Raw genomic sequence first — 16658 nt, 5'->3', positions numbered from 1 at the left:
ATCTAATAGTGAAGATGTACTGTCCCCACAGTGTCTCAGCCTCCTGCTCCTGCTGGAGCTCTCACCAGGAGATGATCCTTTGGGAACTTTGTGGCTCTTCTGTGCACAAGGACATCTGTGCCTTGCTTTCTGTTCTGAGGCAGCTGACCCTCCATAGACATTCATCTAACACAATTTTGAAGTGTATCCCAGCAGGGAAACAAGATGACTCTTGAGTTTTTGTTGTTGTTGTTGTTGTTGTTGGTTTTTTTGTTTTGTTTTGTTTTGTTTTGTTTTGTTTTGTTTTGTTTTGCTATAAGGTACATGCGCTCATCAGAGAGACAGAGAGAGACAGAAAGTGAGAAATCACCCCCTGGGGGGAAGGTCAAATCACAATCCCTTTTCCTCCGTTTTCCCCTCAGGATTTTGGGCATGCACACACATGTGCCCAATGTGAGTTTTAAACTGCCAGGTCTGAACTCGAGCTGCAATCAACTATGTGGGAATCCAGTGAAGTAACCATTACGCCATCTGCTGGTCCCCATGTTGAGACTTTTTTAACTTCTATAAATGTAAATTAAAAAAAAAAAAAAAACTGGAAAGTAAAACGATCGCTTCTCAACACAATACTACTCAAAAAAGTTGTTAACTGTTTTCTTAGAATTTAAAATACTCACCTGGAGACATGATGTTGAAGCAAGAGCCATGGGAACAGAGATGTAGATGTTGGGTCTGGTCAGCGTCATTTCGGAGCATACTTCCTCCTGGCAGACAGTGAGAATAAGTGTGCTGAGTGGTGGATGTGGGAGGCCCTACCTAGAAACTCCATGAGTCCTCCCTGGGGAGGGAATACTCAGTCTCCTGTGGGCATGTCAGGGAAGAGGCCTGGGATGGCCTGGATAGACATGTACTTAATGCCATGAGACCAACAGCACTGTGCGGTTGCACCTTGGCCCTTCTTCATGGCTGGGTAAGAACCCCAGGGTCATGTTTTTCAAAGGCCCATGATCCCCACTTTGGACAGCAACCCAGGCCAATCTGGTGGCAGAGGATAGTAGTGAGTTCCAGATACAAACTCCTCACTAGACATAGCTGCTTCTTGAGAAAGGGTGCCAGAAAGTGAGACTGTGGTCCAACTTTGCAATGTGGGGCCAAGATGCAGCCTTGAGGCAGCCAGTTTTCTAACTGGGAAAATAACCTCTGTGAAAGGAGAACATTGAGGTGCTGCTCTGTTGCATGCACAGAGCTCAGCGCTTTATGTAAGTTATCAAATGGCCTGGTAACAATATGTATTACTCATCTATTGCTATTTACCAAATACTCCACAACTTAACATTTCTATTCTCACATTTTCTGTGGGTTAGGGGTCCTGGGCTGTGGTTACCACCCAAGTCTATTCATGTGGCTATTGGGAGAACACACAGAATTCTTTCCTGGCACGTTGCTGTTGCCTGGTGGCCTCTTCATAGGACAGTACATGGCAGACAGCTCCCCTAGAAGGAGTGCAAGAGAGGCCAACAGAGGTGTCACAGTGTCCACAGCCCCATCTGGGAGGACGGGCAACCTGCTTTAACATCGTGCAAACACAAGGCAAGGATACCAGAAGGTGCTGATGTACACATGTCTACCATACGACCCAATCAATGATCATAAATCACAGAACCAATGCCTGAAGTGTGGTATGAAAGGACACTAAGCAACAGTGCAAAATAAGGAGCCACTGCTTCTGCCAACAACAACACTATGACTGGATAAGTGTCAGCCATTATGCTGCAATCAAAGGACCCTGACACAAACGTACTATACTGTGCATTTACAGAATCTCCTACAACTGGCAAAATTAATCTATGTTAGCAATCATAACAGTGAATACCTGAGGGGAGGGGATAAAACGAAGGGAGTCAAACCTGAGGGTGTCCTATCCAGAGCCCAGAGAGCCCTTTGAGGTTCTGTGTGTTCCTCCTTTCCCTTGGCTCTGTCTTCCTCTCCTTCCTTTGGAAACCCACAAAAAGCTTGAACTAAAACAGCTGGGTATGGCCTTGCAAATCTGCTCAGCCTTTTTTGAAAACCAAGATCCATTCTCATCAAATCAACAAGGAGATTATTCAAGTGAAGAAATAAATGAGCAAAATAACAACAATCACAAAAAGACAAACTTCCTAAAGATATTTGTGATGTAAGTATTTATGTGGAGGGAAAAATCGGCGTTTGAGGTATGGGAAGGTATATTATGACTTATGAAGTTATTAGAATACAATGCAATTATTTACAATGAAAGGTTTTTGTTCTGTTATAGGGCACATGTGCTCACCAGAAAGTCAGAGATAGAGATAAAGATAAAGATAAAGGATGGTCACCCTGCAATATGTCTGGGTAAGAACCCCAGGGTCATGTTTTTCAAAGGCCCATGATCCCCACTTTGGACAGCAACCCAGGCCAATCTGGTGGCAGAGGATAGTAGTGAGTTCCAGATACAAACTCCTCACTAGACATAGCTGCTTCTTGAGAAAGGGTGCCAGAAAGTGAGACTGTGGTCCAACTTTGCAATGTGGGGCCAAGATGCAGCCTTGAGGCAGCCAGTTTTCTAACTGGGAAAATAACCTCTGTGAAAGGAGAACATTGAGGTGCTGCTCTGTTGCATGCACAGAGCTCAGCGCTTTATGTAAGTTATCAAATGGCCTGGTAACAATATGTATTACTCATCTATTGCTATTTACCAAATACTCCACAACTTAACATTTCTATTCTCACATTTTCTGTGGGTTAGGGGTCCTGGGCTGTGGTTACCACCCAAGTCTATTCATGTGGCTATTGGGAGAACACACAGAATTCTTTCCTGGCACGTTGCTGTTGCCTGGTGGCCTCTTCATAGGACAGTACATGGCAGACAGCTCCCCTAGAAGGAGTGCAAGAGAGGCCAACAGAGGTGTCACAGTGTCCACAGCCCCATCTGGGAGGACGGGCAACCTGCTTTAACATCGTGCAAACACAAGGCAAGGATACCAGAAGGTGCTGATGTACACATGTCTACCATACGACCCAATCAATGATCATAAATCACAGAACCAATGCCTGAAGTGTGGTATGAAAGGACACTAAGCAACAGTGCAAAATAAGGAGCCACTGCTTCTGCCAACAACAACACTATGACTGGATAAGTGTCAGCCATTATGCTGCAATCAAAGGACCCTGACACAAACGTACTATACTGTGCATTTACAGAATCTCCTACAACTGGCAAAATTAATCTATGTTAGCAATCATAACAGTGAATACCTGAGGGGAGGGGATAAAACGAAGGGAGTCAAACCTGAGGGTGTCCTATCCAGAGCCCAGAGAGCCCTTTGAGGTTCTGTGTGTTCCTCCTTTCCCTTGGCTCTGTCTTCCTCTCCTTCCTTTGGAAACCCACAAAAAGCTTGAACTAAAACAGCTGGGTATGGCCTTGCAAATCTGCTCAGCCTTTTTTGAAAACCAAGATCCATTCTCATCAAATCAACAAGGAGATTATTCAAGTGAAGAAATAAATGAGCAAAATAACAACAATCACAAAAAGACAAACTTCCTAAAGATATTTGTGATGTAAGTATTTATGTGGAGGGAAAAATCGGCGTTTGAGGTATGGGAAGGTATATTATGACTTATGAAGTTATTAGAATACAATGCAATTATTTACAATGAAAGGTTTTTGTTCTGTTATAGGGCACATGTGCTCACCAGAAAGTCAGAGATAGAGATAAAGATAAAGATAAAGGATGGTCACCCTGCAATCCTCCTCCATGCTCCTTGGGATTTTGGGCAACCACACATTCTGGTGTGTTTTTCAAGCCGCTGGGTCTGGGACTTGAATCACAAAGTCAGCCATGTGTATCCAACCACTTTAACCACCACGTCACTAGCTGGTCCCTACAATGGGTTTTTAAAATGACTTAGGTTTGAACAATAAGTAGAGTGAGAAGACAACTCTCAGAGTGGGAGAAAATATATTTGCAAATTATACCTCAGTTAGGGGACTAATAGCCAGAATATACAGAGAACTCAAGAAGCTTATGCACAAAAAAATAATCAATCCAATTAAAAGATGGGAAAAAGGAGCTGAACAATTCTCTGAAGTAGACTTTCAAATGGCCAAAAAACATGAAAACATGCTCGATATCTCTTATCATAAGAGAAATGCAAATCAAAACCACAATAGATACCATTTAACCCCAGTCAGAATGGCTAAAATGAAAAAAATTAATAATGATAAGTGCTGGAGAGGCTGTGGTGAAAAGGGAACTCTCTTACACAGTTGGTGGGAATGTAAATTAGTATAACCACTTTGGAGAATGAAATGGAGATTCCTCAGAAACCTGCAAATAGAACTATTATACGACCCAGTAATTCCACTTTTAGGTATTTACCCGAAGAACAGAAAAGCCCCTAGTCAGAAAAATACTGCACATCCATGTTTATTGCAGCATTATTTACAAATGCTAGGACATGGAATCAACCCAAATGTCTAAAAATAGATAATTAGATTGGAAAAATGTGGCATATGTACTCTGTGGAATACTACTTAGCCATAAAAAAAAACAATGAAACCATGACATCTAATACAAAGTGGATGAATATGGGAAGACTTAATGCTAAGCGAAGCAAATCAGACAATGAAAGACAGACTTTGTATGTCCCCACTAAGTATAGACTGATTATCTGCATTCTATAGCAAAAACTGAAAGTTTGGAAGATATAGAAGCAGGGAGGGCAATGGTAGATACCAGACATAGGAAGGATAGGGGTTACACGGGAGTGGGTAATGGTTGAGAGGGAAGGAGGGAAAGGGGAAGAAAAAAGTATGTTTAATTGACAAAAAAAAAAAAAAAGAAAAACTGTTGATGATAATGTATGTAATAATTATGTATATAATAATGTCTTTATCTTGGCTGATATGCATGGTATTCATGCTGGAAAAATAAATGCTATATACTGTAAAGATATATGTGGTTAAATATAAATTAAAATTTTTAAATGATTTAGGTTTGGGGTCAGCAGGTGGCATGGTGATTGAGGCGCTGAACTCCCACATGGCTGACCACAGTTCAAGTCCCAAGCCTGGTGACTTGCTTTCTCACTCTCCCTTTCTCTCTGTTTGTCTCTCTCTGGTCAAAATTGAAGAATAATGATAATAAATAAATTTAAAAATAAATAAATCTTTTTTTAAAAAGTGCTGATTGATTATAAGTTAAACAATGTTATACACATACTAAGACAGAAGCCATGTAAAATATGTCCACATTAGCACTGAAAATGATTGTAGATGTGAGCAGTGTTAAAAGACAAAGTGGGGGCCGGCAGGTAGCATGGTGGTTGAAGGTGTTGGATTCCCATGTGGCCGACAGCAGCTTGAGTCCTAGACCTGGCAGCTTGCTTTCTCACTCTCTCTCTCTCTCTGGTCAAATTAAAATAAATAAATAAATAAATGGATAAATAAAGTTAAATAAAATAATTCTTTTTTAAAAAGACAATGTGATAAAGTAACAAGATTATGGGTGTGTGGTCTTCTCAAAATTTTCCTTTACAACAAGATACAGTTTTTGCTAACAGAGAAGAGGGCCAGGGTCCTGCTGAGCTGACAAGAACTGACAGGGACTGGTGTGCAGAAGCCAAGTGGAAGGGCAGGCACAGGTGAGTGCGGCACCAACAGGCAAGTCTGGGAGGGAAGCTGAGTACCACAGGAATTGAAGGAAGGAGCAGAGGGGGTGCACTTGGGTGAGGAGGGGCTAGCGGCCTCTGCTTAAGCCTTCTATTCAGGTTGATGATAATTAGAGAAACGAAGATCAATGATGTTCGCTTTCTCCCAAAATGATGATGGAGAAACTAATTACTGAGGAAAAAAAATTAAGATAATGGAAAACGAGGTTTGTGCATATAAATATTTTTACCTTTTAATCAATTGTGATTAGAAAAGCCAATGCCTTGAGCTGTTTTCTGGGTGACAAGATGCATCACCTCCTTTCCACAGTCCTGGCCATTACTTAACCAGGAGGTTGATGGCAAGAAACAAATCATCCACTGGTTCATTTTATGGCTCATTAAGCAAGCATAGCAGACACCCATTACTGCTTTTTGGCACTAAGGAGATTTTGAAACGTATGCACTGCTAATGACGCTGGAATTAGCAAAGGTCAGAGCAAACATTAATGGAATTCTTAGAACATTAATGGAATTCTTATCCGCACAGAGTAAGTGGATCCATTTCCTCCTCCTGGTAATGGTGTGGGTGCTATTAAAAGCAAGGTTGGAACCCACACAATGAGGCAATTACAGCCCCTAGCAAGAGGCAGCCATGTGGCCTAATACACCTGGTCCCCCTCCCCCTGGGCCGGGATTCCTCTGAGGGGGGGAGGGGGCAGACAAGCCTATGTTCCAGGGCATTAGGGCACAAGAAGGACAAACTCAATGATTTTTTTCTTTTCACCAAATGCTCCATTTAAAGAGAGTTCCAGAAGGGTCTTCCCTCTGGCAAAGGATAGCCCAAGTCCATTTTCCCATAGAAAATAATCCTCTTGATTTTAACTTCCAACTGTCTAGATTCAGGGATCTTATACACCCTTTTTTTTTTTTTTAACTCTGAGGACCTGTAAAAAAATTGATCAAAAAAGAGCTGGGTAGCCCAAGTCCATTTTCCCATAGAAAATAATCCTCTTGATTTTAACTTCCAACTGTCTAGATTCAGGGATCTTATACACCCTTTTTTTTTTTTTTAAACTCTGAGGACCTGTAAATAAATTGATCAAAACAGAGCTGGGGTGGGAGTAGCAAGGAGTGAGGGCTAGACACCACCCCCCAAGCCTCCATCTGCCCCCAGCCTTGGGCTCCAGGGCATTCCTATGGCTCTGCAGCACCCAAAGGATCTCATTAGAGGTCTTTCCCGGAGCTGAACCGTCTCTATAGATCAGAAAGGCCCAGCCCAACAACATTATCCACATGTGTGTTTCCAACAAGTAAATGTTGATTTGGGGGCAGGTGACAGAGCCACCAGCACTTCCTCCCATTGCAAAGAGCAGCACGCCAGTCATGAGACTGCATATACCAACAGACAACATATGACCACCCCAGACAGGGCTGCCCATGACCTCCAACCTATTACCTCTGCAGCAGCTGGCCCACTGCCAGGACTAGGTCAATGACTGTAACCATCCTAAGTTTCACCACCTCTCCCCATCCCCATCACTTCCAATTCAGGGCCAACCAGAGAGAGCCTAGTAGGCTCGTCTAACCCAGTGCACAGGAGGGCCTGCTTCTAGCTAGGCAGCCAGGCTGGCCGGCTCCAACCACCAAGAACCTAGCTCTGTGCTTTTTCACTGCAAACTGTCCCACTGCCCTCCCTGCAGACACCAGTGACGGTGCTGACTCCTGCATGACACCAACTTACAGCTAAACAGCCTCTGTGTGTTCTTACGTGGGGGAATCTAGACGTCTCTCCACACACCACATGTGCCTGATCCTAAGTTATAAATCACATACATTAGACATGAAAAAACTCTCAGACCAGCCTGCACTAGTTGGGAAGGAAGAAAGCACATTCTTCCTTTCTATTTATTTGTCTTCTACTTTGTCATTGACTGTCCTGAAGTTGCCCTTGGAAGTGACTATAATACAACCAAGGATGTTAGTTGTGCCTACTCCCTTTGTAGGAAAACTGTGATAACATTGGCTACTGATTAGACTAAAAGTGCAAGCCTAGTTGGAAAGATTGTTAGCACTGCAGGAAGCTCATTTTTTAAATTATAAGATATTATTATGAGCAACCAAACAAAAATAGAGCCTATTTCCCACACAGGTACTTATCAGGAACTTGCAATGTAAGATATAATTTTGGTTAGGACTCAGCACCTCTGGCTGAGCTCACCCAAACATTTAGCCTGAGCAGGCCCGTCCTTCAGCCTCCTTCCTCCTGGTGATACCTGGGCTCCTCTCCTCAGCCTGTTCAAGAGCCCCCTGGTGACCTTGGGGGCTCTCCAAGATGTGGCAGAAGGGCGGCCTCACTCTTTGTCTTGATTGTTCTACCAAGAAGTGCAAATGAAGGAATGGAAGGCACCTCAAAGGAGGTTTTGAAGGGACATCATCTGGGGGAATTGGAGGAAGAAAGGACACGGTAAGACTGGCCTGAGAGTCCTGTGTGGGGTCTCCTGTATAAGGTCCCCTGTGAAGCTGAGACTTCTCTAATCTGAGGACAGCAGCCCATCCTGCAGGCAGAGCCTCAGCTGGGCACAGGAGGAGAGAGGGGGCTCTACCGAGGGACTTCAGTTAAGTCTCCCTTCTCAGGAGACCCCTCACCCCTTTGCAGTGACAACTCCATTTCCCACTTCCTTGTTGGCCCCAACCTTTCTCCCTCACCAGTTTCCAGGTTAGAATTTTGTGTTCCGTCAGGGCTGGGCCTTTTGGCATAACCAATTCAGACAGGTTAGGGTCTTTATTTCTCTTTCTTTTTCCTTCTCTTTCTTTCTTCCTCTCTCCCTCCATCTCTTCCTTCTTTTCTCTTCTTTTCCTTCCTTCCTTCCTTCTTTCCTTCCTTCCTTCCTCCCTCCCTTCCTTCCTTCCTTCCTTTTTATTTCTTTCTCTTCTTTCTTTTCTTCTTTCTTTCATGTGCCATAGGGAATGTGCACTTCCAGAGAGAGACAGAGATGGAGAGGAGAGAAAGAGGGAAAGTGAGAAAGCATCCCTCCCCAGGGGAGATAGACATGGCACAATCCCCTCTCTCAGGGTTTTGGGCATGCACACACACCCTGTATGTTCAAGCTACTGAGTCTGGGACTTGAACTGTGCAATCAGCCATGTGGGATCCAGCCCCCTTAACCACCATACCACGGGCTGGCTCCAAAGGGGGGGGTAGTTTTTTTCTAAGTTTATTTATTTATTTCTTCCATGAGCAGAGAGACAGAAAGAAGGAGAGAGAGAGAGAGAGAACCCCCAATGGGGTCTTGATGCTACAGCCTCGAAAAACTCTGGATCATGGGCACATGTACGTCCCATATAGTCAGGGAGGGAGGTTCCTGGATCTGAACCTGGAACCTTCCTGTGTGGGTCAGCCTCACAGAGTATTGGATTTTACTGCCATGCCACCATGTAGCTCCATTTTCATTGTTAAAGTTTTTCCTTCCTTTCTTCTTTTCTTCCTCTTTTTCTTTCATGAGACAAAGAGAGGAAAGCATCTCTTACTGCCTACTTCCTGTCTTCTGTCCCCACCAAGACCAGAGACAGACTGTCACAGTCAGGGCACATAATTAGGGGCAGGAAGAAGGAAGGAGGGAGGGAGAAACAGGTGTTCTGCACAGCCAGCTACCTTCCCCCCATCACACTGCTGAGAGACCACCAAGCCAACTTTCCTGTTTCCCTCCTCGTCCCCGCCTTCTGTCCCAGAGGAGGCAGTACCTCCTGTACTTGAAAAAGTTTGAGACTGCTATAATTTTTAAAGATTCTTAAGCAAATAGAAAATGGACAGGTCAAGAATTTAATTTAACTCATTAGTTAATGGGAGAAGGAGTAAGATGTTACCGGTTGGTGAGCAATTTAAGAAGCAAGCACATTTACAGGCAATTGCACAAAGGACTGTTAAGATCCTGGGTCATAGATCCTGGTTATATGCCCAACAGGTCTTAAATCTGTAGGATTATATGTCCCCCTGGACAGAAATTATCTCTACCAGACTAACCTCTACATGTTAACAGGGACACCCCTAATCAACAGGAAACAGGAGGTGAGCTAAGTCCTTGCCCTGGACAGGTCTCAAGTACCTTCCCTGATATTACTGATCTTTCTGGCTTGTTTACAAGTTTTGGATGATTAATCTGACAATAATTAACATTAAGTTTTCATGTGTACTAAGAGGGACGTATTACTAAAACATCAAACCCATGACTGAAAGTTTTCTGTGTAAACATTTATCTAAGTAAAACTAGTTATTCAGAAGGAAGATATTTTATTAAGTAAATAACTAGATTCTGCACAGATATGGGCATAAATGAAGGTGGTAGGTGAAGAACACAATGCCTAGGAAGCGATGCTTCAGTTTAAGGAACTTGCCAGGAGCTCAGATGCCCTGCACAGTTAGAGCAAGGCTGGCCTGGCAGAGTTAGTGCCAGCCTCTGTCACTGGAGTATTCCAGAGAGAATTATTATGCCCCCTGCCCTATCAAAAGTCATCTCCAGGGCCAGCAGGTGCATAGTGGTTAAGATGCTGAACTTCTAGGTGGCTGACTGTGGTTCAAGTCCCAGACCCAGAAGCCTGAAACTCACGCCAGGCATGTGTGAGTGCATACCCAAATCCCAAGAGGAGAATGGAGGAGAAGGGATTGCAGCATAGCCACATCCCGTGGGGGGTGGTTTCTTGCTTTCTGTCTCTCCATCTCTCTGTCTCTCTAGTGAGCATATAAACCCTGTAGCAAAAATCTCTCTCAAAATAAAAAGTCATTTCCTTGGCTGTCCCTATGGCCTAGTGGTGAAGGGAGCTGGGTTCCACATGGCTAACTGTATAGTTGAATCCCAGCCCTGGTAACTTGAAAAACACACCAGGAGCATGTGCGTGTATGCCCCAAATCCCTACAGAATGGAGAAATGGAAGAGAAAGGATTGTGACATGACCACACCCCCTTGGGGGACTTTCTCCTTCTCCTTCCCTCTGTCTCTCTGTCTCTCTCTGGCAAGTACACATGTCTTCTGGCAAATTAAACACACACACACACAGACACACACACCTCATTTTCTTAGTCTTCCTTTAATTTCCAGGATAATTTGCAGTCAGGAGTCTGAACGGCAGGGGTACTATTAGGCAAATGTTAGTTCCTGGGGTGACACTCTATTATAGCATTCTAGAAAACCTGGAAACATCACTCAGCATTGAGCTTTATGATAATCCCAGGGCTTTGAAACTCAGGGGACTGTATTACTGCTCTGTATATAATGGCAGCCCCTGAACCTGTGTCAGTAGAACAGCCTGTCTCTGCCATCAAGTTCAGTTTTGGGCACAGTGTCTTTGCATTTTAAGTTCTGAGACGGGCAGGGACTCCAGGAACTCCCAGACTTTATTGTATATAAATCCCATTGCTCTGCCTCAGGTTCATCTTCTATTCAGAGCTCTGGGAATAGTAACTTTTCTCTCGCCATAGATTTGGCTTATCTTTTAGAATTTTGAAAAATAAAAATGTGCACTCTCCTGGCAAGATGCCTTTTTGAAGTTTTATTTTTATTTATTCCTTCCAAGACAGAGAGAGAAACAGAGAAGCAGGCAAACCCAATACAATCTTTTTTTTTTAATCAAATATTTATTTTTTATTTTTATTTGACCAGAGAGGGAGAGAGAGAGAGAGAGAGAGAAAGTGAGAAAGCAAGCTGCCAGGTTCGGGACTTGAACTGCAGTCCCCATGTGGGAGTCCAGCGCCCTTAATCACCATGCCACCTGCCGGCCCCTCCCAACACAATCTTACACCACTATTTATACCTCTAGCTTCAGCCAGCTCTGGATCACGGCCATGAGCACATCTGCCTTCCTAGGAGTTCTCCAGACATCAACCCGGAATCTTCCCAGTGGATTCAGCATCGGGGAGCTGCATTACAACTGCGTAACCACGGCTAGCCTCGGGATGCGTTTTCACGCTGCAAACACGACACTCTGTGCTGGATTCCTGGTGAAGAGTTGTTCCCTGCCAGCCCCTGGCTCACCGTCCAGCAGGCAAGCAGCCTTCTGGGTTCTTGGCTATTTGAGGCCCGGTGGGACTCTGTGTAGGTCGATAGCTTTGAAATGACAATCGCTTCTTGCTCCAACACCTGCCCAGCCCATGTGCCTGGCAAAGCGGTGAATACCACCATTTTAAATTGCAGGGCAAATTGAATCTTGGCCCAGTAAATTAAATTGTGTATTTAATCTAGTGATTCTTTTATTTGCAGTCACATTTCAAAAAATTGTGAGAAAATCCTTACTAATTCCTGGCACCCACTGCCACTGTGTTCCACTGTTGTAGCCTTCTTCCCAGAGGTGAACCACCTGCTTAACGTTATTTGAGCAGAGAGAGAGAGAGAGAGAGAGAGAGAGAGAGAAAGTGAGAAAGCAAGCTGCCAGGTTCGGGACTTGAACTGCAGTCCCCATGTGGGAGTCCAGCGCCCTTAATCACCATGCCACCTGCCGGCCCCTCCCAACACAATCTTACACCACTATTTATACCTCTAGCTTCAGCCAGCTCTGGATCACGGCCATGAGCACATCTGCCTTCCTAGGAGTTCTCCAGACATCAACCCGGAATCTTCCCAGTGGATTCAGCATCGGGGAGCTGCATTACAACTGCGTAACCACGGCTAGCCTCGGGATGCGTTTTCACGCTGCAAACACGACACTCTGTGCTGGATTCCTGGTGAAGAGTTGTTCCCTGCCAGCCCCTGGCTCACCGTCCAGCAGGCAAGCAGCCTTCTGGGTTCTTGGCTATTTGAGGCCCGGTGGGACTCTGTGTAGGTCGATAGCTTTGAAATGACAATCGCTTCTTGCTCCAACACCTGCCCAGCCCATGTGCCTGGCAAAGCGGTGAATACCACCATTTTAAATTGCAGGGCAAATTGAATCTTGGCCCAGTAAATTAAATTGTGTATTTAATCTAGTGATTCTTTTATTTGCAGTCACATTTCAAAAAATTGTGAGAAAATCCTTACTAATTCCTGGCACCCACTGCCACTGTGTTCCACTGTTGTAGCCTTCTTCCCAGAGGTGAACCACCTGCTTAACAGAGATGTTGCCTTTGCCCTCTGAGGTAGTGGCACTTTGAGGCTACCTAAGGAGTCCCAGGTTTGACCATGGAAACCTAGACATGGCGGGTTCCATCAACTCATGGGTACCTCCTTTGGTAATGAGGTGGAGTAGGGTGGGATGTCCCTCTGAAACACAGGCCGGCAGGTCCTAGAACATATGCAGGGACATGGAAGATGCAGAAAGAGCCAGCCCCAGTCCCATCTTACTCTGGAGTGTGCGTGCTTCAGGCCTAGGCACAAGGGGAGCTGGGAGGCATAATCCCAGTGATGCTCCCAAGAATCCTCGAGGAAAAGAAGGAACCCCATTTCACAGTGATCCTTCCGTGGGCCACATTCACTATTGCCAAGGGCAGAAGGGAGCAGACCTAGATCTGTCACAGCTCATCCTTTTAGTTCAAAGCTAGAAAGGGGTGGTTCTGCCCATTGTAAGGATGAGCAAATGAAGCCTTGGGGAGACTAAAGTGGCCTTTCCAAAGTTTCACAGTTGGCAGGTGAAAGTCTAGACTCCACTGTGTCCCATGCAAAGTCAAGTACATAGCGGTGCTCGATAAATGCTGATTCCCGCCTCCCTCTTCAGTGTTAGTAGACACTGACTTTGTCTCTATGCCTGACTGAAGTCCCCAAGAGGGAGGACTGTCCATGTCCCTATGTCCCTGGTAATCAAGCTGGTCTCATTGTGGTGAGGGCCAGGAAGTGGATGAGCCACCCTGAGCCCAGGTCACCCAACTCCCATGAACATAGTCTCCTCAGACCTGGGTAGGGAGGACTGTCCATGTCCCTATGTCCCTGGTAATCAAGCTGGTCTCATTGTGGTGAGGGCCAGGAAGTAGATGAGCCACCCTGAGCCAGGTCACCCAACCCCCATGAACATAGTCTCCTCTGACCTGGGTATGGGTCCTGCCCAAAAGAGGATCCCCTTTGACCACTCTGAGCCCTAATTACAACCCACTTCCCACTTCCCATTCCAGGCAGAGATGTGAACCTCATGACAGTTCTCCAAGACCACCCCTCAGTGTTCATCCAGCTTCCTTCTGCTAGCAAACCCCCCACCCCCCAACACAATGGATACCATGAGAGTGGGACCAAAGGCTAGAGCTTAGGATGGGATCCCATTCCTTCTCCCAATACACTGGCCACAATTTAAACCAATGTTCTGAAGGGGCACAGAACATCTCCTAGAAGGGATGGAAGCAAAACGGGCACTACTCAGCACAAACTGCAAACAGCAGGTGCAGAGCAGAGCTGGGACCACATACTAGTGGGGGTGGGACAAGGCTCATCTGGGGGTATGGCTTCAGGAATTCAAACCTAATCTTAGAGACACAAGGGTTCCTGCGGACTTTGTGCTCATGGGCACAGTTGTGTGCTCTGAGTACAAGGACCAAGGGAGGCGTGGAGATAAGATTCACCATTTTAGGGCTTTAGGGGTGAGCCTCATCCTGCCCTTTGCCTGCAGGCTGGGTTCTGAGTGCTTGGGTGCCGGTGGGTATGTTGTCATCAGGGCTTTGCAATGCATTTGAGGGACCTGGCTTCTCTTGCACCTCTGCCACCACCACAGAAAGAACATGCCGTGGACCCAGCAGAATGAAGGGCATGTACGGCAGACTTAGATGCAGGTCACAGGCTGGACCCCCATATTTCATGACAAACAGACCTGTGAGCAGGAGATTCGTGCTTGATCTCGGAAGGCCCTGAAGTTACATAATCTGCTCAGCGACACTGCTGTGCTTACAGCCTGCCAAGATGTGAACAGTCTAGTCCATGTGAAATTAAGAGGCAGGACACTCCTTTCTCTTGATGCCCAACCATTCACCCTTCAAGGCTCAGTATGAGACCAGCATTCCCCACCTCCCAAAATAGCTCCTTCACTCCCCTTCCTCAGTACCTGCACACTGCCTCATCAACACCATCTACTGCCTGCTTCCTGGCTTGTGCACCAGAGCTATGAGGTCATCCCAGAGCCTCACACATGGCTGTGCCCTGTAAGAGTGCTCTCCTGTCAGTTGTTGAATGGAGAGATGAATGAGCAACCATCAGGCACAGATTGACAAGGTAATATCCAATGTCACACAGTGAGCTTTCTAGAACAGTGTGATGCTTATCCCTTCAGGCCAGTCCTTGCTTTGTACTGCTGGAGAGGCCTGATCCTTCTGGCCACCAGAGCCTCAGTAAGGCTAGCGATGCTTTCACCCACCATCACAGTACAGGTGGAAGTGTGACCAGTTATAGAGGTCAGTATTGATCCTGCTCTATGGCTGTCGGGATGAGGAACTGGCCAGACCCTATAGATGTTTACAATGAAGTTGGAGGTACAGTGAAATTAGCTGACTCTATGGAGAAATGGTGCATGAAAAAGTGGCCAGTGATACAGCAGGGACTGTGGAATTTTGTGATTACACAGTATTCATTGATGTGAAGCTGCAACAAAGCTCTTGGTAAGTCCCCAGACATAGACATGGTTGTCTGGAGAAAAGGGACCCTGGCAGCCACAGCAGAGAGCTGACCCCTTAGTAATTGTTGACCTAGTCTCCTGGCTGCTTACTCAGAATCCTAGGTCAACCTGTTTGTCAGCCTCACTGTATGCAAGGAGGAGCTTACATCCATAAGTGTGACCTCCTTGATGGCAAGGACAAGGCCCATGGGTTCTCTGATGCTCGTTCTATAAAGACTGGTTGGAGGCCAGCAGATGCCATAGTGTTATGTTGCTGGACTCCCACATGGTTGACCACGGTTCAAGTCCTAGACCCGGAGACTTGAAATTCACACTGGGCACATATACATACACACCCAAGATCCCAGGAAGAAAATAGAGGAGAAGGGATTGCGGCATGACCATTTGTCCTGGGGGATGTTTTCTCTTTTTCTCTTACTGTTTCTGTCTCTCTCCAGCGAGTGAACATGCCCCAAGCCAAAAATATCTTAAAAAAAAAAAAAAAAAAAGACTGGTTGGACCCACCCAGAAAACCCACCAACTGCCATGGGGATCCTACTTCCCCTAGCCAGAGACCCCAAACTCACGGATATGGTAGGAACCCTCCTCTCCTCGGCTACTGAGCCAGGCCAATATGCAAACTGTGTTTGTGCTACACGATGGGATGTGTGCTGTGACAGCCAGGCCTGTGAGCTAACGCCTTGAGCTAAGTAGAACGTGTGAAGCTGCTGGCTGGATGTGATATGTAAACGATGATACAACTTGCTCTGATTGCAAGAAGAGACTTTGGGAGAACTATTACCATAGTTGTTCTGTTTGTAGGATCACACAGGAGCTGTGCTGTAAATATTTCTCTGCCAAAGCAGCACAGTGCTTGCATGGGGGGAGTGAGAAGCTGCAGCTTTGATTTAACCCTTTCTAGGATGCCCACCAAAATGTCTGGTATGTAAAAGTTTGCTCTCAGTATTATGATTTGTAAGCCACTGGCTGTCCTCTGAGATAGAACACACTGTTACAGGTGAGGAGCTGTCCTTAGCATCCCAGGTTACACCCCCAGGGCAATGCTGGGAGAACCCTCCCACAGGAGAGGTTATGGGGACAGAAAGCTTGTCTGAGCTAGGGGGTACAAAGATGGTCACAGCAGTGTCCAGCGATGAGCCACAGGTTGTGTTCCCCAGCTAGAATGTTCCCTCCTGTGAGTGAGTGAGTCACAGGTGGAGGAGGAGATGCAGAGCACTTGGCAACTAACTGGGTGTGATATTCGGCCTTTCTCTCCTCTGGCTGCTTAGAAAGCAGATTCTGCCTGGGCACAAGTGTTGTCTGGACATGGGCTAAAGCTCCAGATGACTGTTGTCTGCCAGGCTCTAGAAATTGAGAATTCCTCCTTAAATTATCCTCACAGTTCAGAACCTCATTATCGTCACTCACCAGGGTAGAGAGGACAGTCCCATTGAAGAAAACCTACTACTCATGCC

The sequence above is a fragment of the Tupaia chinensis genome, unplaced genomic scaffold (genome assembly GCF_000334495.1).
Source record: "Tupaia chinensis unplaced genomic scaffold, TupChi_1.0 Scaffold000052_1, whole genome shotgun sequence".
NCBI classification, from domain to species: Eukaryota; Metazoa; Chordata; class Mammalia; order Scandentia; family Tupaiidae; genus Tupaia; species Tupaia belangeri.
Note: the sequence above shows the minus strand (reverse complement) of the source record.